The sequence below is a fragment of the Oreochromis aureus genome, linkage group 22 (assembly GCF_013358895.1).
Source record: "Oreochromis aureus strain Israel breed Guangdong linkage group 22, ZZ_aureus, whole genome shotgun sequence".
In the NCBI taxonomy this organism is placed as follows: domain Eukaryota; kingdom Metazoa; phylum Chordata; class Actinopteri; order Cichliformes; family Cichlidae; genus Oreochromis; species Oreochromis aureus.
This window is the reverse complement of record NC_052962.1, coordinates 35,240,504-35,265,346: the sequence shown is the minus strand read 5'-3', so window position 1 is coordinate 35,265,346 and position 24,843 is coordinate 35,240,504. Positions and strand designations below refer to the sequence as shown.

The 24,843-nt window shown below is 43.3% G+C and overlaps 1 long non-coding RNA gene and 1 gene segment (V, D, J or C); one reads left to right on the top strand and one right to left on the bottom strand.

Annotated features, from left to right (window-relative positions):
• Positions 1–24,843, bottom strand: part of LOC120435842 — a 114,194-nt gene that overhangs the window by 36,605 nt on the left and 52,746 nt on the right.
• LOC120435843 lies at positions 51–794 on the top strand. Its single transcript, XR_005609962.1, has 3 exons — positions 51–190; positions 305–395; positions 777–794. It is a non-coding gene; the product is annotated as an uncharacterized LOC120435843 (long non-coding RNA).

Below are 24,843 nucleotides of genomic sequence, written 5' to 3'. Positions count from 1 at the left end.
TCTCTAAGCCTGGTTCTGCCGGAGGTTTCTTCCTGTTAAAAGGGTTTTTCTGAACACACTCTACCACCAACAAGGACAGCTCACCAGTGGGAACTGATAGATAAGACTGCTGATGTCCTCTCATCCATTGAAGAGCTGACCAGAAACGTGAACAGAAAGACTGCACCTGATGGGATCCCTGCCATAACAGGTCATTTGTATTTTTTTGTTTCTTACTTTATATTCTAACATTTATTGATATTCTTTGAAACAAACTATAATCTCATCCATTCATTAAGTCATCCATTCATTCATAACTCCTCAGATGTGTTCTGTCCAGTGAAGGCAGTGGAGAAGCCCTACACTGATCTTGAAACTGTGCCACGCTAGTAGAGACCGGCTACAAGGATGGGCAGGTATAGTGAAATTAAAATGCACCTTTTGTTCAACAGGTTTATATATACAGTCAAGTGATCAAAAGACACCAGTATTAAACCCATTTAAACCAACTACATGCTTGGATTGGAACTGTATACAGGCCACCAAATTACAGCCACGTGTGGTTTTTACCTTACATAGCAACTTACCTCATCCAAAGACACCAGTATTAAGCCAATTTCTTTTTTTTACTTCATTTTTAATTTAGTTTTGGGTCATTTAGTTCTAAAGTTAGATTTGTTTTCCCAATTATTTTTTAGAACTTCATTACTTGCCAGTTTGCTAACTGAAGAGCTGCGCTTTGTGATGTCTCTTGTTTTATTGTTTTAAATTGTGTTTTTCCTTTTATCTGTTTCTAGCTGTTTTCGCAAAGTCAGCCAACCACTTGCTTCCAAATGACCCTTATCCAGAAGTATCCGTGAGTGCCTCATCAACAGAAACTAAAGTGGAGACCTACCTCTCAGAGAAAAACGCACACATAAGAAAAGCCGATCCACTTCAGTACTGGGAAGAACATCCTAATCTGTTTCCCTCTATGGCTGCTGTTGCGATCCCAGTGTGCCCCTGTAGCTCTGTGGACAGTTTTGGATTTGTTTACATCTCACCCCAACCGGTCGCGACAGATGGCCGCCCTCCTGAGCCTGGTTCTGCCGGAGGTTTCTTCCTGTTAAAAGGGAGTTTTTCCTTCCCACTGTCGCCAAAGTGCTTGCTCATAGGGGTCATATGATTGTTGGGTTTATCTATATACATTAATGCTTGTATGCTTTTCATTTATACTTTTGCCTTACTCTTCAGTTCATAATATAAAGTTACTTGAATGTTTAACTTTTCCTTTTTTATTTTATATTGCTTTGCTATTTACCACAATCTAAATATCATGTTTAAATGTCATACATTATTGTAAATGGTATTTGTACAAAATATTGTTTGAATAACATGATACATTTTAGTCCCACAAGGGAAATTTCATAATTTGCATGTGGAATTTCCCTTTCACATTAAAATACCTTTGAAATACAAATTGAATACCGCTTAATGGACATTTATTTCTACCACTTTAAACGACTCAAAACTGTAAAATCTAAATTGTAACTTCTCTTGAACACCTGACACTAAAGCATAATTTATTTTATGTCTTTTATATCTATTAACTTATTTTGTAATCATGTAATTGGAGCATCTTTCTCTCATCTCTGTATGCTGCATATAACAGAGATCACAATACAGCTTACTTTGCTTTAAATCGAAAATCAGCTGTGTTCCATTTCCCTCCTTCTTGTGGTATAAATAGCAAACTATGCTCATGTTGCATATTGCTCCCTCTAGTGTTATAAATGGCAACCGGCACTAATTGAACCACATTAAAGGCAAACTACACTCATTAGCAGTAGCATAGGCACACTTAAAATTTCTTCTGAAATTTTCCCTTTCTAGTTATGTGTGCCTATGACAAGAGGCACACATATTACTATTCGTCGGATTTATTATTATTATTATGTGTGCCTATGACAAGAGGCACACATATTACTATTCGTCGGATTTATTATTATTATTATTATTATTATGTGTGCCTATGGAAAGAGGCACACATATTACTATTCGTCGGATTTATTATGTGTGCCTATGACAAGAGGCACACATATTACTATTCCTCGGATTTATTATTCTTATTATTATTATTTTCCTTTTTCCGCCTGAAATTTTCCTCCTCTGCCAAACAGTTTTGACATTAGGGTTACATATGTTAGATCATTTTGTGCGGCTGGAGCTGGACTATTATGTCATGACTTTTGGTGTTTATGACTTTTATAGTTTTTTAAATATTACTATTTTAGTGCAAATTTAGGCCAATTCATCTTTTGGCGCCAAATAAACAGACTTCATTTGTGGTGTGTTGGCGCCATCTTTTGTCCCATTGAAACAAATTTCAAACTTCATTTGTGGTGTGTTGGCTCTCTCTAGTGGTATGCCGGGAGTGGTACAGCCTGTCTACCCTTATTTGGATTACCGTAATGATGACAATTTCAGCGGTGCGCACAGCGTCGCTGCTTTCAGGAGCCATTGGAATTTTTAAGGTTGCGCAAATCATTCAAAAGTTACGGTAATGCTTGGTGGAAAACTCAATATCCCACAATTCATAGCACACCTCTGCCGAGTTAAACAATGGCGGCCACCACTTCGTTTTATATGTCTTTTATTAGTGTTTCTAGGTCACAAAATAAACTTTTAAGATATTTTCAGGCGAGAATGTAGGTGTGTAAACTTCAAATATCTGCTTGTTTTATCAAGACATCCCATATTAGCGACAATGCTCTGACGACCTCGGTCCTGCCTGACAGTTAGCCGGCTACCTAGCTAGCTGCCGCACTTGGCTGCAAATGGACAGCGAGGGGACTCTCTCTCTCCTTTCACCTCCCCGGTCTCTCGCAAATGCTCGCACAGAATCGGAGTTACAGCTGGATGTGGAAAAAATAACTGAGTTGTTTGGTGGTGCTATAATGCGGAGCTACAACAGTGGGCAGCTATCCACGGTGTATGACAGAAAGGACATGCCGCGACCGCCCGATCGACCGGTGTTTGCTAACGCGGAGGTCAATCGTGGATCAGGGAAAGCGAAGGCAGGAGCATGAGGTGAACTGAATTTCAGGTAAGAAGTTATGACCTGCACTCTATTTGGGTCAGATATAAACCGAGTTTAGGTGTAGTTTATTTAGCAGCAGTTCTCTTATGTGTTGCTGATAGCCGGCTAGCTAGCTAGCGCCGCTAGCATAGTTAGCTCGCGCCGCTAGCAACCCTTCGTGAAAAAAGCACCCAGGCTTGGCTTATATTGAGGCGGGTGAAACTCGTGTCAGCACCGGTCGCTCTCTATTTGGGTCAGATATAAACCGAGTTTAGGTGTAATTTATTTTCGTTGACCTTTACAATCGTAATGCCACGGGAGCTTATATACAGCTGTGTGTGCACTAAGTTACTGACGTTGGACTTTATTTTATTCATTAGGGTTAGTTCATAGAGTTGCCGTACAAACGGAATCGTCCCACATTCAGAGAAAACATTATGATTTATTCTGTCGTTACGAAGCCTCCCCTGTCATTCTCTCGCGTGTTGAAACGTCAATCATGAAACTGATCAATGATCGGCTGTTCGCTCTTATTTATCGCGCTAAACAGCAGCAGCACGTTTAAGCTTGATCAGCTGTTGTTAGAATTCATTTGCTTTTAATTTCTAGTATCAGCTGATGTCGATGTGGAAAAAATAACTGAGTTGTTTGGTGGTGGAGCTACAACAGAGGGCAGCTATCCACGGTGTGTGACAGAAAGGACATGCCGCGAAGGAGACACATGAGGCGGTGAGGCTACCGCCGATCGACCGGTGTTTGCTAACGCGGAGGTCAATCGTGGATCAGGGAAACCAAGGCAGGAGCGTGAGGTGAACTGAATTTCAGGTAAGAAGTTATGAACTGCACTCTATTTGGGTCAGATATAAACCGAGTTTAGGTGTAATTTATTTTCGTTGACCTTTTACAATCGTACTGCCACGGGAGTTTATATACAGCTGTGTGCGCACTAAGTTACTGACGTTGGACTTTATTTTATTCATTAGGGTTAGTTCATAGAGTTGCCGTGCCGTAAAAACGGAATCGTCCCACATTCAGAGAAAACATGATTTATTCTGTCGTTACGAAGCCTCCCCTGTCATTCTCTCGCGTGTTGAAACGTCAATCATGAAACTGATCAATGATCGGCTGTTCGCTCTTATTTATCGCGCTAAACAACAGCAGCACGTTTAAGCTTGATCAGCTGTTGTTAGAATTCTTTTGATTTTAATTTCTAGTATCAGCTGATGTTTGCTGGAGCATGAAGATGAAATCAGGAGATGTCCTTACTGAATCATCAGAGCTGAACTGGTGATGGAGAAACAGGTTTACACTTTAGGTGACATGAATGCGTTGAAGGGAAGTTATGAGTTGTTTCTGAGAGACAAAGACCAAGCTCCTTTTTGTGTAGCTGACAGCTGGTAACTGTGCAGGGGCGGATCTAGCAAAGCTTTTGGGGGCGGGGGGGCAGGTAGGGCATTAACAGAGAAAGGTGGACACAAAGATATACTTTTCTTTCTTACTCTCATATAAAATATTTAGCTTTTATTAAATAGTTATCTGAATCTCACAACCAAAGTTTGTATAATAATACACAAGATTGGCTGTAGACAATTGTTCATAATTCAGAACACTGTGTAAAAATAACAAAAACAAAAACTGAATGCATGTGTGAAAAGTGGTCCATAATGTAATGCTTCAAAGCGTGTTCATGCAAACATTGTCGGGTCTGCCGTGGTACAATGGGACTTCTGCTCATGAACCTGTGTGCACAGCGTCTGCAAATCGGCGCTGTACTGAAGTAACTTCATCTTTACACAAAACTGTAAGCTGTCATCTGTGAAGCGTGAGCGGTGTTTGTTTTACCATAGTTCATGGTGGAGAATGGCTGCTCTTCTGAGTTTTGCTCTCTGTAGCCGTATGAATGGCAACTACAGTGATTAGCAGCGGCATAGGCACACAAAAATTTCTTCTGAAATTTTCGCTTTCTAGTTATTATTATTATTCTCCAGTTTCCGCCTGAAATTTTGCAGCGAATCTCGCCTCGCAGTTTTGAGACAAGCTTCATATATGTTACCTCATTTTGTGCGGCCGGATCTGGAATGGTGTGCTATGACTTTTGGTGTTTATGGATTTTATAGTTTTTAAATATTAATATTTTAGTGAAAATTTTCCCGCGCTCCTCTGCCAAACAGTTTTGACATTAGGGTTACATATGTTAGATCATTTTGTGCGGCTGGAGCTGGACTATTATGTTATGACTTTTGGTGTTTATAACTTTTATAGTTTTTAAATATTAATATTTTAGTGCAAATTTAGGCCAATTCATCTTTTGGCGCCAAATAAACAGACTTCATTTGTGGTGTCTTGGCTCTCTCTAGTGGTATACCGGGAGTAGTACAGCCGAAAAGATTTATCCTTGTGTTGAAAACTCCATATCCCACAATTCATAGCACCCTACTACAGAGTGAACAATGGCGGCCACCACTTCGTTTTATATGTCTTTTATTCGTGTTTCTAGGTCACAAAATAAGCTTTTAAGATATTTTCAGGCGAGAATGTAGGTGTGTAAACTTCAAATATCTGCTTGTTTTATCAAGACATCCCATATTTAGCGACAGTGCTCTGACTACGTCGGTCCTGCCTGACAGCTAGCCGGCTACCTAGCTAGCTGCCGCACTTGGCTGCAAATGGATAGCGAGGGGACTCTCTGTTGTTTCACCTCCCCGGTCTCTCGCAAATGCTCGCATAGAATCGGAGTTACAGCTGGATGTGGAAAAAATAACTGAGTTGTTTGGTGGTGCTATAACGCGGAGCTACAACAGTGGGCAGCTATCCACCGGTGTATGACAGAAAGGATATGCCGCGAATGAGACATACGAGGCAGGCGACCGGTGTTTGCTAACGCGGAGGTCAATCGTGGATCAGGGAAAGCGAAGGCAGGAGCGTGAGGTGAACTGAATTTCAGGTAAGAAGTTATGACCTGCACTCTATTTGGGTCAGATATAAACCGAGTTTAGGTGTAGTTTATTTAGCAACAGTTCTCTTACGTGTTGCTGATAGCCGGCTTGGCTAGCTAGCTAGCGCCGCTAGCTTAGCTAGCTAAGCGCCGCTAGCGACCCTTCGTGAAAAACCACCCAGGCTTGGCTGATAGTGAGGTGGCTAAAATTTGTTTAATCGCCCGATCGCTCGGCAAGGGTCTGTGTCTTAGCTGGACTTATTTTTCGTTTATATGGGCCGATGATGCTGGTCGATGTGGAAAAAATAACTGAGTTGTTTGGTGGTGGAGCTACAACAGAGGGCAGCTATCCACCGGTGTGTGACAGAAAGGGCATGCCGCGAACGAGACATTCAAGGCGGTGAGGCTACCGCCGATCGTCCGGTGTTTGCTAACGCGGAGGTCAATCGTGGATCAGGAAAGCGAAGGCAGGAGCGTGAGGTGAACTGAATTTCAGGTAAGAAGTTATGACCTGCACTCTATTTGGGTCAGATATAAACCGAGTTTAGGTGTAGTTTATTTAGCAACAGTTCTCTTACGTGTTGCTGATAGCCGGCTGGCTAGCTAGCTAGCGCCGCTAGCTTAGCTAGCTAGCGCGGCTAGCGACCCTTCGTGAAAAACCACCCAGGCTTGGCTGATAGTGAGGTGGCTAAAATTTGTTTAATCGCCCGATCGCCGGCAAGGGTCTGTGTCTTAGCTGGACTTATTTTTCGTTTATATGGGCCGATGATGCTGGTCGATGTGGAAAACATAACTGAGTTGTTTGGTGGTGGAGCTACAACAGAGGGCAGCTATCCACCGTGTGTGACAGAAAGGAGATGCCGCGAACGAGTCATACAAGGCGGTGAGGCTACCGCCGATCGACCGGTGTTTGCTAACGCAGAGGTCAATCGTGGATCAGGGAAACCGAAGGCAGGAGCGTGAGGTGAACTGAATTTCAGGTAAGAAGTTATGACCTGCACTCTATTTGGGTCAGATATAAACCGAGTTTAGGTGTAGTTTATTTAGCAACAGTTCTCTTACGTGTTGCTGATAGCCGGCTGGCTAGCTAGCTAGCGCCGCTAGCTTAGCTAGCTAACTAGCGACTAGCGACCCTTCGTGAAAAACCACCCAGGCTTGGCTGATAGTGAGGTGGCTAAAATTTGTTTAATCGCCCGATCGCTCGGCAAGGGTCTGTGTCTTAGCTGGACTTATTTTTCGCTTTATATGGGCCGATGATGCTGGTCGATGTGGAAAAAAATAACTGAGTTGTTTGGTGGTGGAGCTACAACAGAGGGCAGCTATCCACCGGTGTGTGACAGAAAGGAAATGCCGCGAACGAGAGACATACAAGGCGGTGAGGCTACCGCCGATCGACCGGTGTTTGCTAACGCGGAGGTCAATCGTGGATCAGGGAAAGCGAAGGCAGGAGCGTGAGGTGAACTGAATTTCAGGTAAGAAGTTATGACCTGCACTCTATTTGGGTCAGATATAAACCGAGTTTAGGTGTAGTTTATTTAGCAACAGTTCTCTTACGTGTTGCTGATAGCCGGCTGGCTAGCTAGCTAGCGCCGCTAGCTTAGCTAGCTAGCGCGCTAGCGACCCTTCGTGAAAAACCACCCAGGCTTGGCTGATAGTGAGGTGGCTAAAATTTGTTTAATCGCCCGATCGCTCGGCAAGGGTCTGTGTCTTAGCTGGACTTATTTTTCGTTTATATGGGCCGATGATGCTGGTCGATGTGGAAAACATAACTGAGTTGTTTGGTGGTGGAGCTACAACAGAGGGCAGCTATCCACCGTGTGTGACAGAAAGGAGATGCCGCGAACGAGTCATACAAAGGCGGTGAGGCTACCGCCGATCGACCGGTGTTTGCTAACGCGGAGGTCAATCGTGGATCAGGGAAACCGAAGGCAGGAGCGTGAGGTGAACTGAATTTCAGGTAAGAAGTTATGACCTGCACTCTATTTGGGTCAGATATAAACCGAGTTTAGGTGTAGTTTATTTAGCAACAGTTCTCTTCGTGTGTTGCTGATAGCCGGCTGGCTAGCTAGCTAGCGCCGCTAGCTTAGCTAGCTAGCGCGGGCTAGCTTAGCTAACTAAGCGCCGACTAGCGACCCTTCGTGAAAAACCACCCAGGCTTGGCTGATAGTGAGGTGGCTAAAATTTGTTTAATCGCCCGATCGCCGGCAAGGGTCTGTGTCTTAGCTGGACTTATTTTTCGTTTATATGGGCTGATGATGCTGGTCGATGTGGAAAAAATAACTGAGTTGTTTGGTGGTGGAGCTACAACAGAGGGCAGCTATCCACCGGTGTGTGACAGAAAGGAAATGCCGCGAACGAGACATACAAGGCGGTGAGGCTACCGCCGATCGACCGGTGTTTGCTAACGCGGAGGTCAATCGTGGATCAGGGAAAGCGAAGGCAGGAGCGTGAGGTGAACTGAATTTCAGGTAAGAAGTTATGACCTGCACTCTATTTGGGTCAGATATAAACCGAGTTTAGGTGTAGTTTATTTTCGTTGTGCTGACTTTTTCAATCACTTACAATAACTCGTACTGCGTGCTAGCTAGCACTACGGAGTTTGTATACAGCTGTGTGCGCGCGCTAAGTTACCGATGTTACCGATGTTGAACTTTATGACAGCCTCCCCTGTCATTCTCTCGCCTGTTGAAACTTCAGTCATGAAACTGATCAATGATCGGCTTTTCTCTCTTGTTTGTTTATCGCGCTAAACAACAGCAGCACGCTTAAGCTTGATCAGCTGTTGTTAGAATTCTTTTGATTTTAATTTCTAGTATCAGCTGATGTTTGCTGGAGCATGAAGATGAAATCAGGAGATGTCCTTACTGAATCATCAGAGCTGAACTGGTGATGGAGAAACAGGTTTACCCTTAGGTGACATGAATGAGTTGAAGGGAAGTTATGAACTGTTTCTGAGAGACAAATATACACCAAGCTCCTTTTTTTTTGTGTAGCTGACAGCTGGTAACTGTGCAGGGGCGGATCTAGCAAAGCTTTTGCCAGGGGCCAGGTAGGGCATTAACAGAGAAAGGTGGACACAAAGATATACTTTTCTTTCTTACTCTCATATAAAATATTTAGCTTTTATTAAATAGTTATCTGAATCTTACAACCAAAGTTTGTATAATAATACACAAGATTGGCTGTAGACCATTGTTCATCATTCAGAACACTGTGTAAAAATAACAAAAACAAAAGTGAATGCAAAAGTGCATAAATATTTATTTTACGTGTTTGATGTGTGTGGCGGGCGTGGTCTGCAGTGCCGCTGCAGGGAGGTGGACCCACCTGAGCGGCACCTGCAATCACGCCTCTCGGGGCGTAGTCTGTGCTCTCTCGGCTGTTTTTGAGTGTGTGTCGGGCTGTGAGTTGAAAAGCTACAGCCGGCTGTTTGGGTACATCAACCATGTGTGAAAAGTGGTCCATAACGTAATGCTTCAAAGCGTGTTCATGCAAACATTGTCGGATCTGCCGTGGTACAATGGGACTTCTGCTCATGAACCTGTGTGCACAGCGCCTGCAAATCGGCGCTGTAACGGCAGTAACTTCATCTTTACACAAAACTGTAAGCTGTTATCTGTGAAGCGTGAGCGGTGTTTGTTTTTACCATAGTTCATGGTGGAGAATGGCTGCTCTTCTGAGTTTTGCTCTCTGTAGCTGTATGAATGGCAAACTACACTGAATAGCAGCGGCATAGGCACACATAAAATTTCTTCTGAAATTTTCGCTTTCTAGTTATTATTATTATTATGTGTGCCTATGAAAGAGGCACACATATTACTATTCGTCGGATTTATTATTATGTGTGCCTATGCCAAGAGGCACACATATTACTATTCCTCGGATTTATTATTCTTATTATTATTATTATGTGTGCCTATGCCAAGAGGCACACATATTACTATTCGTCGGATTTATTATTCTTCTTATTATTATTCTCCATCTTCCGCCTAAATTTCGGCACGTATCACGCCCCGCAGTTTTGAGACAAGCTTCATATATGTTACCTCATTTTGTGCGGCCGGATCTGGAATGGTGTGCTATGACTTTTGGTGTTTATGAATTTTATAGTTTTTTAAATATTAATATTTTAGTGAAAATTTTCCCGCGCTCCTCTGCCAAACAGTTTTGACATTAGGATTACATATGTTAGATCATTTTGTGCGGCTGGAGCTGGACTATTATGTTGTGACTTTTGGTGTTTATGACTTTTATAGTTTTTTAATATTAATATTTTAGTGCAAATTTAGGCCAATTCATCTTTTGGCGCCAAATAAACAGACTTCATTTGTGGTGTCTTGGCTCTCTCTAGTGGTATACCGGGAGTAGTACAGCCGAAAAGATTTATCCTTGTGTTGAAAACTCCATATCCCACAATTCATAGCACGCCTCTACAGAGTGAACAATGGCGGCCACCACTTCGCTTTTATATGTCTTTTATTCGTGTTTCTAGGTCACAAAATAAGCTTTTAAGATATTTTCAGGCGAGAATGTAGGTGTGTAAACTTCAAATATCTGCTTGTTTTATCAAGACATCCCATATTTAGCGACAGTGCTCTGACTACGTCGGTCCTGCCTGACAGCTAGCCGGGCTACCTAGCTAGCTGCCGCACTTGGCTGCAAATGGATAGCGAGGGACTCTCTGTTGTTTCACCTCCCGGTCTCTCGCAAATGCTCGCATAGAATCGGAGTTACAGCTGGATGTGGAAAAAATAACTGAGTTGTTTGGTGGTGCTATAACGCGGAGCTACAACAGTGGGCAGCTATCCACCGTGTATGACAGAAAGGATATGCCGCGAATGAGACATACGAGGCAGGCGATCGGTGTTTGCTAACGCGGAGGTCAATCGTGGATCAGGGAAAGCGAAGGCAGGAGCGTGAGGTGAACTGAATTTCAGGTAAGAAGTTATGACCTGCACTCTATTTGGGTCAGATATAAACCGAGTTTAGGTGTAGTTTATTTAGCAACAGTTCTCTTACGTGTTGCTGATAGCCGGCTGGCTAGCTAGCTAGCGCCGCTAGCTTAGCTAGCTAAGCGCGACTAGCGACCCTTCGTGAAAACCACCCAGGCTTGGCTGATAGTGAGGTGGCTAAAATTTGTTTAATCGCCCGATCGCTCGGCAAGGGTCTGTGTCTTAGCTGGACTTATTTTTCGTTTATATGGGCCGATGATGCTGGTCGATGTGGAAAAAATAACTGAGTTGTTTGGTGGTGGAGCTACAACAGAGGGCAGCTATCCACGGTGTGTGACAGAAAGGGCATGCCGCGAACGAGACATTCAAGGCGGTGAGGCTACCGCCGATCGTCCGGTGTTTGCTAACGCGGAGGTCAATCGTGGATCAGGGAAAGCGAAGGCAGGAGCGTGAGGTGAACTGAATTTCAGGTAAGAAGTTATGACCTGCACTCTATTTGGGTCAGATATAAACCGAGTTTAGGTGTAGTTTATTTAGCAACAGTTCTCTTACGTGTTGCTGATAGCCGGCTGGCTAGCTAGCTAGCGCCGCTAGCTTAGCTAGCTAAGCGCGGCTAGCGACCACCGTGAAAAACCACCCAGGCTTGGCTGATAGTGAGGTGGCTAAAATTTGTTTAATCGCCCGATCGCTCGGCAAGGGTCTGTGTCTTAGCTGGACTTATTTTTCGTTTATATGGGCCGATGATGCTGGTCGATGTGGAAAACATAACTGAGTTGTTTGGTGGTGGAGCTACAACAGAGGGCAGCTATCCACCGTGTGTGACAGAAAGGAGATGCCGCGAACGAGTCATACAAGGCGGTGAGGCTACCGCCGATCGACCGGTGTTTGCTAACGCAGAGGTCAATCGTGGATCAGGGAAAGCGAAGGCAGGAGCGTGAGGTGAACTGAATTTCAGGTAAGAAGTTATGACCTGCACTCTATTTGGGTCAGATATAAACCGAGTTTAGGTGTAGTTTATTTAGCAACAGTTCTCTTACGTGTTGCTGATAGCCGGCTGGCTAGCTAGCTAGCGCCGCTAGCTTAGCTAGCTAAGCGCCGCTAGCGACCCTTCGTGAAAAACCACCCAGGCTTGGCTGATAGTGAGGTGGCTAAAATTTGTTTAATCGCCCGATCGCCGGCAAGGGTCTGTGTCTTAGCTGGACTTATTTTTCGTTTATATGGGCCGATGATGCTGGTCGATGTGGAAAAAATAACTGAGTTGTTTGGTGGTGGAGCTACAACAGAGGGCAGCTATCCACCGGTGTGTGACAGAAAGGAAATGCCGCGAACGAGACATACAAGGCGGTGAGGCTACCGCCGATCGACCGGTGTTTGCTAACGCGGAGGTCAATCGTGGATCAGGGAAAGCGAAGGCAGGAGCGTGAGGTGAACTGAATTTCAGGTAAGAAGTTATGACCTGCACTCTATTTGGGTCAGATATAAACCGAGTTTAGGTGTAGTTTATTTAGCAACAGTTCTCTTACGTGTTGCTGATAGCCGGCTGGCTAGCTAGCTAGCGCCGCTAGCTTAGCTAGCTAGCGCGGCTAGCGACCCTTCGTGAAAAACCACCCAGGCTTGGCTGATAGTGAGGTGGCTAAAATTTGTTTAATCGCCCGATCGCTCGGCAAGGGTCTGTGTCTTAGCTGGACTTATTTTTCGTTTATATGGGCCGATGATGCTGGTCGATGTGGAAAACATAACTGAGTTGTTTGGTGGTGGAGCTACAACAGAGGGCAGCTATCCACCGGTGTGTGACAGAAAGGAGATGCCGCGAACGAGTCATACAAGGCGGTGAGGCTACCGCCGATCGACCGGTGTTTGCTAACGCGGAGGTCAATCGTGGATCAGGGAAACCGAAGGCAGGAGCGTGAGGTGAACTGAATTTCAGGTAAGAAGTTATGACCTGCACTCTATTTGGGTCAGATATAAACCGAGTTTAGGTGTAGTTTATTTAGCAACAGTTCTCTTACGTGTTGCTGATAGCCGGCTGGCTAGCTAGCTAGCGCCGCTAGCTTAGCTAGCTAGCGCGACTAGCGACCCTTCGTGAAAACCACCCAGGCTTGGCTGATAGTGAGGTGGCTAAAATTTGTTTAATCGCCCGATCGCTCGGCAAGGGTCTGTGTCTTAGCTGGACTTATTTTTCGCTTTATATGGGCTGATGATGCTGGTCGATGTGGAAAAAATAACTGAGTTGTTTGGTGGTGGAGCTACAACAGAGGGCAGCTATCCACCGTGTGTGACAGAAAGGAAATGCCGCGAACGAGACATACAAGGCGGTGAGGCTACCGCCGATCGACCGGTGTTTGCTAACGCGGAGGTCAATTGTGGATCAGGAAAGCGAAGGCAGGAGCGTGAGGTGAACTGAATTTCAGGTAAGAAGTTATGACCTGCACTCTATTTGGGTCAGATATAAACCGAGTTTAGGTGTAGTTTATTTTCGTTGTGCTGACTTTTTCAATCACTTACAATAACTCGTACTGCGTGCTAGCTAGCACTTTCGGAGTTTGTATACAGCTGTGTGCGCGCTAAGTTACCGATGTTACCGATGTTGAACTTTATGACAGCCTCCCCTGTCATTCTCTCGCCTGTTGAAACTTCAGTCATGAAACTGATCAATGATCGGCTTTTCTCTCATGTTTGTTTATCGCGCTAAACAACAGCAGCACGTTTAAGCTTGATCAGCTGTTGTTAGAATTCTTTTGATTTTAATTTCTAGTATCAGCTGATGTTTGCTGGAGCATGAAGATGAAATCAGGAGATGTCCTTACTGAATCATCAGAGCTGAACTGGTGATGGAGAAACAGGTTTACCCTTAGGTGACATGAATGAGTTGAAGGAAGTTATGAACTGTTTCTGAGAGACAAATATACACCAAGCTCCTTTTTTTGTGTAGCTGACAGCTGGTAACTGTGCAGGGGCGGATCTAGCAAAGCTTTTGCCAGGGGCCAGGTAGGGCATTAACAGAGAAAGGTGGACACAAAGATATACTTTTCTTTCTTACTCTCATATAAAATATTTAGCTTTTATTAAATAGTTATCTGAATCTTACAACCAAAGTTTGTATAATAATACACAAGATTGGCTGTAGACCATTGTTCATCATTCAGAACACTGTGTAAAAATAACAAAAACAAAAGTGAATGCAAAAGTGCATAAATATTTATTTTACGTGTTTGATGTGTGTGGCGGGCGTGGTCTGCAGTGCCGCTGCAGGGGAGGTGGACCCACCTGAGCGGCACCTGCAATCACGCCTCGGGCGTAGTCTGTGCTCTCTCGGCTGTTTTTGAGTGTGTGTCGGGCTGTGAGTTGAAAAGCTACAGCCGGCTGTTTGGGTACATCAACCATGTGTGAAAAGTGGTCCATAACGTAATGCTTCAAAAGCGTGTTCATGCAAACATTGTCGGATCTGCCGTGGTACAATGGGACTTCTGCTCATGAACCTGTGTGCACAGCGTCTGCAAATCGGCGCTGTAATGGCAACTTCATCTTTACACAAAACTGTAAGCTGTTATCTGTGAAGCGTGAGCGGTGTTTGTTTTTACCATAGTTCATGGTGGAGAATGGCTGCTCTTCTGAGTTTTGCTCTCTGTAGCTGTATGAATGGCAAACTACACTGAATAGCAGCGACATAGGCACACATAAAATTTCTTCTGAAATTTTCGCTTTCTAGTTATTATTATTATTATTCTCCAGTTTCCGCCTGAAATTTTGCAGCGAATCTCGCCTCGCAGTTTTGAGACAAGCTTCATATATGTTACCTCATTTTGTGCGGCCGGATCTGGAATGGTGTGCTATGACTTTTGGTGTTTATGAATTTTATAGTTTTTAAATATTAATATTTTAGTGAAAATTTTCCGCGCTCCTCTGCCAAACAGTTTTGACATTAGGGTTACATATGTTAGATCATTTTGTGCAGCTGGAGCTGGACTATTATGTTATGACTTTTGGTGTTTATAACTTTTATAGTTTTTAAATATTAATATTTTAGTGCAAATTTAGGCCAATTCATCTTTTGGCGCCAAATAAACAGACTTCATTTGTGGTGTCTTGGCTCTCTCTGGTGGTATGCCGGGTGGTACAGCCTGTGTACCCTTATTTGGATTACCGTAATGATGACAATTTCAACGGTGCGCACAGCGTCGCTGCTTTCAGGAGCCCTTGGAATTTTTAGGTTGCGCAAATCATTCAAAAGTTACGGTAATGCTTGGTGGAAAACTCAATATCCCACAATTCATAGCACGCCTCTACAGAGTGAACAATGGCGGCCACCACTTCGTTTTATATGTCTTTTATTCGTGTTTCTAGGTCACAAAATAAGCTTTTAAGATATTTTCAGGCGAGAATGTAGGTGTGTAAACTTCAAATATCTGCTTGTTTTATCAAGACATCCCATATTTAGCGACAGTGCTCTGACTACGTCGGTCCTGCCTGACAGCTAGCCGGCTACCTAGCTGGCTACCTAGCTAGCTGCCGCGCTTGGCTGCAAATGGATAGCGAGGGACTCTCTCTGTCGTTTCACCTCCTGGTCTCTCGCAAATGCTCGCATAGAATCGCAGTTACAGCTGGATGTGGAAAAAATAACTGAGTTGTTTGGTGGTGGAGCTACAACAGAGGGCAGCTACCCACCGTGTGTGACACAGAAAGGACATGCCGCCAACGAGACATATGAGGCCGGGCAGGCGATTGCTAACGCGGTGGTCAATCATGGATCAGGGAAAGCGAAGGCAGGAGCGTGAGGTGAACTGAATTTCAGGTAAGAAGTTATGAACTGCACTCTATTTGGGTCAGATATAAACCGAGTTTAGGTGTAGTTTATTTAGCAGCAGTTCTCTTATGTGTTGCTGATAGTCGGCTAGCTAGCTAGCGCCGCTAGCATAGTTAGCTCGCGCCGCTAGCAACCCTTCGTGAAAAAAGCACCCAGGCTTGGCTTATATTGAGGCGGGTGAAACTCGTGTCAGCACCGGTCGCTCTCTATTTGGGTCAGATATAAACCGAGTTTAGGTGTAGTTTATTTAGCAGCAGTTCTCTTATGTGTTGCTGATAGCCGGCTAGCTAGCTAGCGCCGCTAGCATAGTTAGCTCAGCGCCGCTAGCAACCCTTCGTGAAAAGCACCCAGGCTTGGCTTATATTGAGGCGGGTGAAACTCGTGTCAGCACCGGTCGCTCTCTATTTGGGTCAGATATAAACCGAGTTTAGGTGTAATTTATTTTCGTTGACCTTTACAATCGTAATGCCACGGGAGTTTATATACAGCTGTGTGCGTACTAAGTTACTGACGTTGGACTTTATTTTATTCATTAGGGTTAGTTCATAGAGTTGCCGTGCGGTACAAACGGAATCGTCCCACATTCAGAGAAAACATTATGATTTATTCTGTCGTTACGAAGCCTCCCCTGTCATTCTCTTGCGTGTTGAAACGTCAATCATGAAACTGATCAATGATCGGCTGTTCGCTCTTATTTATCGCGCTAAACAACAGCAGCACGTTTAAGCTTGATCAGCTGTTGTTAGAATTCTTTTGATTTTAATTTCTAGTATCAGCTGATGTTTGCTGGAGCATGAAGATGAAATCAGGAGATGTCCTTACTGAATCATCAGAGCTGAACTGGTGATGGAGAAACAGGTTTACACTTTAGGTGACATGAATGAGTTGAAGGGAAGTTATGAGTTGTTTCTGAGAGACAAAGACCAAGCTCCTTTTTTTGTGTAGCTGACAGCTGGTAACTGTGCAGGGGCGGATCTAGCAAAGCTTTTAGGGGGAGCTAGGGCATTAACAGAGAAAGGTGGACACAAAGATATACTTTTCTTTCTTACTCTCATATAAAATATTTAGCTTTTATTAAATAGTTATCTGAATCTCACAACCAAAGTTTGTATAATAATACACAGGATTGGCTGTAGACCATTGTTCATAATTCAGAACACTGTGTAAAAATAACAAAAACAAAAAGTGAATGCATGTGTGAAAAGTGGTCTATAATGTAATGCTTCAAAGTGTGTTCATGCAAACATTGTCGGGTCTGCCGTGGTACAATGGGACTTCTGCTCATGAACCTGTGTGCACAGCGCCTGCAAATCGGCGCTGTACAAAGTAACTTCATCTTTACACAAAACTGTAAGCTGTCATCTGTGAAGCGTGAGCGGTGTTTGTTTTACCATAGTTCATGGTGGAGAATGGCTGCTCTTCTGAGTTTTGCTCTCTGTAGCCGTATGAATGGCAAACTACAGTGATTAGCAGCGGCATAGGCACACATAAAATTTCTTCTGAAATTTTCGCTTTCTAGTTATTATTATTATTATTCTCCAGTTTCCGCCTGAAATTTTGCAGCGAATCTCGCCCCGCAGTTTTGAGACAAGCTTCATATATGTTACCTCATTTTGTGCAGCTGGATCAGGAATGGTGTGCTATGACTTTTGGTGTTTATAACTATTATAGTTTTTTAAATATTAATATTTTAGTGAAAATTTTCCCGCGCCTCTCTGCCTAACAGTTTTGACAATAGGGTTACATATGTTAGATCATTTTGTGCGGCTGGAGCTGGACTAGTATGGTATACACTTTTGGTGTTCATGACTTTTATAGTTTTTGAAATATTTAGATTGTAGTGCAAATTTAGGCCAATTTCCATAGAAACAGACTTTATTTGTGGTGGGTTGGCTCTCTCTAGTGGTATACCGGGAGTAGTACGGCCGAAATCTGTATGCTTGTTTTTAAACTCAATATCCCATAATGCATAGCACGCCTCTCTGCCGAGTTCAACAATGGCGGACACCTCTTCGCTTTTAAACGTCTTTTATTCGTGTTTCTAGGTCACAAAATGAACTTTTAAGATATTTTCAGGCGAGAATGTAGGTGTGTAAACTTCAAATATCTGCTCGTTTTGTCAAAACATCCCATATTATATCTGACGATGTTGCCGGGCTAACTAGCTAGCGTGGCTAGCGGCGCTAGCTAGCGACCCTTCGAGCACCGGGCTTGCCTTCAGTGAGACTGCTGACCATCACCTGTTCGCCGCCAACAGACTGTCTTAGGTGGACTTATTTTTCGCTTATATGGGCCGATGATGCTGGTCGATGTGGAAATAATAACTGAGTTGTTTGGTCTTGGCTAACGCGCAGCTACAACAGAGAGCAGCTATCTACCGGTGTGTGTCAGAAAAACATGCGGGAACGAGACATACGAGACGGCGAGGGGACCGCCGATCGACCGGTGGTAGATCGTGGATCAGGGAAACCTAAGGCAGGAGCTTGAGGTGAACTGAATTTCAGGTAAGAAGTTATGAATTGCACAGGAGTTTCTATAGAGCTGTGTGCGCGCTAAGTTACTGACGTTGAACTTTATTTTATTCATAACGGTTAGTCCGTAGAGTTGCCGTACAAACGGAATCGTCCCACATTCAGAGAAAATATTACGATTTATTCTGTCGTTATGAAGCCTCCTCTGTCATTCTCTGGCCTGTTGCAACTTCAATCGTGAAACTGATCAACGATCGGCTTTTCGCTCTTGTTTATCGCGCTAAACAACAGCAGCACGTTTAAGCTTGATCAGCTGTTGTTAGAATTCATTTGATTTTAATTTTGCGGCTGGTCCAAACCAGGAGATGTCCTTACTGAATCATCAGAGCTGAACTGGTGATGGAGAAACAGGTTTACCCTTTACAGGGCTCGCAAAATCGCTAGCCCGACTTCCCGGGGCTAGCGATTTTTCCAATCGGGCTACCAAAATCCATCTCAGCCCTGCCCGTCGGGCTATCATGGGAGGAAAGATATGTCAATGCTTTTGCATTCTTTCGCAAATGTAGCTGAGTAATTATGTCATCGGCATCGATGAGCCACTGTCAATATGTGACACATTGAAATCGCGTTTGAATTTGCGCTTGTTTTTGCTTTCACTTTCACTTTGCGCTAACTGTGTGTAGAGAGCGACAGCACTAATTGGTAAGTCACAGATTAATTGCACACCAATTCCTCTGACATCGTCTTATCAATCGTTAGCTTACTATCAAACATGACAAGTGAAATCTCCTGCAGCAAGCTTAAACGTGATAGAGGTTGATTATGCAGAGAATTGCTGATCGTTATGTAAGTATGCATGTAAGAGCAGATGGATTTAAGCAGGTATTTTAGTTCTGCAGAGCCAAACAAGAGAGGTCAGGGTGAAGAAGGGCAGCCAAAGAAAAGCCAACCACAAAACGGAAAAGTTATGACAAATCAGACTATGAGGGAAAAAGAAAGCGCAGCTTTATGGTTTCATGGACTAAAGAATTTATGTGGCTGGAATACGACGAGCTAAATAACCTCATGTTCTGCCGGGTGTGTTGTGAGTTTCCCTCGATTTCTGAGTCGACAAGCGCCTTTGTTACTGGGACCAGTCATTTTAAGAAAGACCCCATCAGAACCCATGACAAATGCAAGAAATGCATTATTGCCCAGTCTGCAATATCTTTCCCAGAACAAACACCAATTGCAAAAGCATACTAAAAATAAACCAAGCATAACAAGAAGTCCTGAAAAATCTGTTTAGAACAGCCTACTATGTTGCAAAGAGTGAACTACCACTGGCAAAATTTAGCAGTCTTTGCAAACTTCAAAAAGCAAATGGCCTAGATCTTGGTTGCACTTGCCTCTTACCTGTGATTTCAGTGGAAATGTCAAAAATAAGGATCTGACACAGACTGATTCCTGTTGTACAGTTCTTACAAGTTCATAGAAATTTGTTCAATTAGAACCAAATATTTGAGTTGATGATTGAAATTGTTGTTGTAATTTGTGTTTTAAATATTTTTAGATTGATGTTTTGTTTCCTTTACAATATTATACATTAAAGTATAATATTGTAAAGGAAACAAAACATCAATCAAAAAATTGTCCTCTTTTTTTTTTTTTTTCGGGCTACTTAAATTTATTACCAAAAACTGAAGAGTGCCTCCCGAAGGGCTACCAGGGATTTTGAAATTTTATGAGCCCTGCTTTAGGTGACATGAATGAGTTGAAGGAAGTTATGAACTGTTTCTCAGAGACAAATAAACACCCAGCTCCTGTTTTTGTGTAGCTGACAGCTGGTAACTGTGCAGGGGCGGATCTAGCAAAGCTTTTGCCAGGGGCCAGGTAGGGCATTAACAGGAAAGGGGACACAAAGATGTACTTTTCTTTCTTACTCTCGTATAAAATATTTAGCTTTTTATTAAATAGTTATCTGAATCTTACAACCAAAGTTTGTATAATAATACACAAGATTGGCTGTAGACCATTGTTAATCATTTACTGTGTAAAAATAACAAAAACAAAAAGTAAATGCAAAAGTGCATAAATATTTATTTTACGTGTTTGATGTGTGTGGCGGGCGTGGTCTGCAGTGCCGCTGCAGGGGAGGTGGACCCACGGGCGTAAAGTCTGTGCTCTTTCGGCTGTTTTTGGGTGTGTGTCGGGCTGTCAGTTGAAAAGCTACAGCCGGCTGTGTGGGTACACCAAGCATGTGTGAAAAGTGGTCCATAACGTAATGCTTCAAAGAGTGTTCATGCAAACATTGTCGGGTCTGCCGTGGTACAATGGGACTTCTGCTCATGAACCTGCGTGCACAGCATCTGCAAATCGGGGCTGTGCAAAGTCAAATCATCTTTACCCAAAACTGTAAGCTGTCATCTGTGAGGCGCGAGCGGTGTTTGTTTTTACCATAGTTCACGGTGGAGAATGGCTGCTCTTCTGAGTTTTGCTCTCTGTAGCCGTATGAATGTCAAACTACACTGATTCGCAGCGGCATAGGCACACATAAAATTTCTTCTGAAATTTTCGCTTTCTAGTTATTATGTGTGCCTATGACAAGAGGCACACATATTACTATTCCTCGGATTTATTATTCTTATTATTATTTTCCTTTTTCCGCCTGAAATTTTGCAGCGAATCTCGCCCCGCAGTTTTGAGAAAAGCTTCATATATGTTACCTCATTTTGTGCGGCCGGATCTGGAATGGTGTGCTATGACTTTTGGTCTTTATGAATTTTATAGTTTTTTAAATATTAATATTTTAGTGAAAATTTTCCCGCGCTCCTCTGCCGAACAGTTTTGACATTAGGGTTACATATGTTAGATCATTTTGTGCAGCTGGAGCTGGACTATTATGTCATGACTTTTGGTGTTCATGACTTTTATAGTTTTTTAAATATTAATATTTTAGTGCAAATTTAGGCCAATTCATCTTTTGGCGCCAAATAAACAGACTTCATTTGTGGTGTGTTGGCTCTCTCTAGTGGTATGCCGGGAGTGGTACAGCCTGTGTACCCTTGTTTGGATTACCGTAATGATGACAATTTCAACGGTGCGCACAGCGTCGCTGCTTTCAGGAGCCATTGGAATTTTTAAGGTTGCGCAAATCATTCAAAAGTTACGGTAATGCTTGGTGGAAAACTCAATATCCCACAATTCATAGCACGCCTCTACAGAGTGAACAATGGCGGCCACCACTTCATTTTATATGTCTTTTATTCTTGTTTCTAGGTCACAAAATAAGCTTTTAAGATATTTTCAGGCGAGAATGTAGGTGTGTAAACTTCAAATATCTGCTTGTTTTATCAAGACATCCCATATTTAGCGACAGTGCTCTGACTACGTCGGTCCTGCCTGACAGCTAGCCGGCTACCTAGCTGGCTACCTAGCTAGCTGCCGCGCGCTTGGCTGCAAATGGATAGCGAGGGACTCTCTCTGTCGTTTCACCTCCTGGTCTCTCGCAAATGCTCGCATAGAATCGGAGTTACAGCTGGATGTGGAAAAAATAACTGAGTTGTTTGGTGGTGGAGCTACAACAGAGGGCAGCTACCCACCGTGTGTGTGACAGAAAGGACATGCCGCCAACGAGACATATGAGGCCGGGCAGGCGATTGCTAACGCGGTGGTCAATCATGGATCAGGGAAAGCGAAGGCAGGAGCGTGAGGTGAACTGAATTTCAGGTAAGAAGTTATGAACTGCACTCTATTTGGGTCAGATATAAACAGAGTTTAGGTGTAGTTTATTTTCGTTGTGCTGACTTTTTACAATCGTACTGCGTGCTAGCTAGCACGACGGGAGTTTATATACAGCTGTGTGCGCTAAGTTACTGACGTTGGACTTTACTGAACTAACCATTATGAATAAAATAGAGTTGCCGTACAAACGGAATCGTGCCACATTCAGAGAAAATATTACGATTTATTCTGTCGTTCTGAAGCCTCCCCTGTCATTCTCTCGCCTGTTGAAACTTCAGTCATGAAACTGATCAATGATCGGCTTTTCTCTCTTGTTTGTTTATCGCGCTAAACAACAGCAGCACGTTTAAGCTTGATCAGCTGTTGTTAGAATTCATTTGCTTTTAATTTCTAGTATCAGCTGATGTTTGCTGCAGCCACAGCTGTAAAAACGGCTGTTCCAAACCAGATATCCTTACTGAATCATCAGAGCTGAACAGGTGATGGAGAAACAGGTTTTCCCTTAGGTGACATGAATGAGTTGAAGGAAGTTATGAACTGTTTCTGAGAGACAAACACCAAGCTCCTTTTTTGTGTAGCTGACAGCTGGTAACTGTGCAGGGGCGGATCTAGCAAAGCTTTTGCCAGGGGCCAGGTAGGGCATTAACAGAGAAAGGTGGACACAAAGATATACTTTTCTTTCTTACTCTCATACAGGGAGTGCAGAATTATTAGGCAAGTTGTATTTTGAGGAATAATTTTATTATTGAACAACAACCATGTTCTCAATGAACCCAAAAACTCATTAATATCAAAGCTGAATGTTTTTGGAAGTAGTTTATAGTTTTAGCTATTTTAGGGGATATGTGTGTGCAGGTGACTATTACTGTGCATAATTATTAGGCAACTTAACAAAAACAAATATATACCCATTTCAATTATTTATTTTACCAGTGAAACCAATATAACATCTCCACATTCACAAATATACATTTCTGACATTCAAAAACAAAACAAAAACAAATCAGCGACCAATATAGCCACCTTTCTTTGCAAGGACACTCAAAAGCCTGCCATCCATGGATTCTGTCAGTGTTTTGATCTGTTCACCATCAACATTGCGTGCAGCAGCAACCACAGCCTCCCAGACACTGTTCAGAGAGGTGTACTGTTTTCCCTCCTTGTAAATCTCACATTTGATGATGGACCACAGGTTCTCAATGGGGTTCAGATCAGGTAAACAAGGAGGCCATGTCATTAGTTTTTCTTCTTTTATACCCTTTCTTGCCAGCCACGCTGTGGAGTACTTGGACGCGTGTGATGGAGCATTGTCCTGCATGAAAATCATGTTTTTCTTGAAGGATGCAGACTTCTTCCTGTACCACTGCTTGAAGAAGGTGTCTTCCAGAAACTGGCAGTAGGACTGGGAGTTGAGCTTGACTCCATCCTCAACCCGAAAAAGGCCCCACAAGCTCATCTTTGATGATACCAGCCCAAACCAGTACTCCACCTCCACCTTGCTGGCGTCTGAGTCGGACTGGAGCTCTCTGCCCTTTACCAATCCAGCCACGGGCCCATCCATCTGGCCCATCAAGACTCACTCTCATTTCATCAGTCCATAAAACCTTAGAAAAATCAGTCTTGAGATATTTCTTGGCCCAGTCTTGACGTTTCAGCTTGTGTGTCTTGTTCAGTGGTGGTCGTCTTTCAGCCTTTCTTACCTTGGCCGTGTCTCTGAGTATTGCACACCTTGTGCTTTTGGGCACTCCAGTGATGTTGCAGCTCTGAAATATGGCCAAACTGGTGGCAAGTGGCATCTTGGCAGCTGCACGCTTGACTTTTCTCAGTTCATGGGCAGTTATTTTGCGCCTTGGTTTTTCCCACACGCTTCTTGCGACCCTGTTGACTATTTTGAATGAAACGCTTGATTGTTCGATGATCACGCTTCAGAAGCTTTGCAATTTTAAGACTGCTGCATCCCTCTGCAAGATATCTCACTATTTTTGACTTTTCTGAGCCTGTCAAGTCCTTCTTTTGACCCATTTTGCCAAAGGAAAGGAGGTTGCCTAATAATTATGCACACCTGATATAGGGTGTTGATGTCATTAGACCATACCCTTCTCATTACAGAGATGCACATCACCTAATATGCTTAATTGGTAGTAGGCTTTCGAGCCTATACAGCTTGGAGTAAGACAACATGCATGAAGAGGATGATGTGGACAAAATACTGATTTACCTAATAATTCTGCACTCCTGTAAACACCAAGCTCCTTTTTTGTGTAGCTGACAGCTGGTAACTGTGCAGGGGCGGATCTAGCAAAGCTTTTGCCAGGGGCCAGGTAGGGCATTAACAGAGAAAGGTGGACATAAAGATATACTTTTCTTTCTTACTCTCATATAAAATATTTAGCTTTTATTAAATAGTTATCTGAATCTCACAACCAAAGTTTGTATAATAATACACAAGATTGGCTGTAGACCATTGTTCATAATTCAGAACACTGTGTAGAAATAACAAAAACAAAAAGTGAATGCATGTGTGAAAAGTGGTCTATAATGTAATGCTTCAAAGCGTGTTCATGCAAACATTGTCGGGTCTGCCGTGGTACAATGGGACTTCTGCTCATGAACCTGTGTGCACAGCGTCTGCAAATCGGCGCTGTACGAAGTAACTTCATCTTTACACAAAACTGTAAGCTGTCATCTGTGAAGCGTGAGCGGTGTTTGTTTTTACCATAGTTCATGGTGGAGAATGGCTGCTCTTCTGAGTTTTGCTGTCTGTAGCCGTATGAATGGCAACTACAGTGATTAGCAGCGCATATAGGCACACATAAAATTTCTTCTGAAATTTTCGCTTTCTAGTTATTATTATTATTCTCCAGTTTCCGCCTGAAATTTTGCAGCGAATCTCGCCTCGCAGTTTTGAGACAAGCTTCATA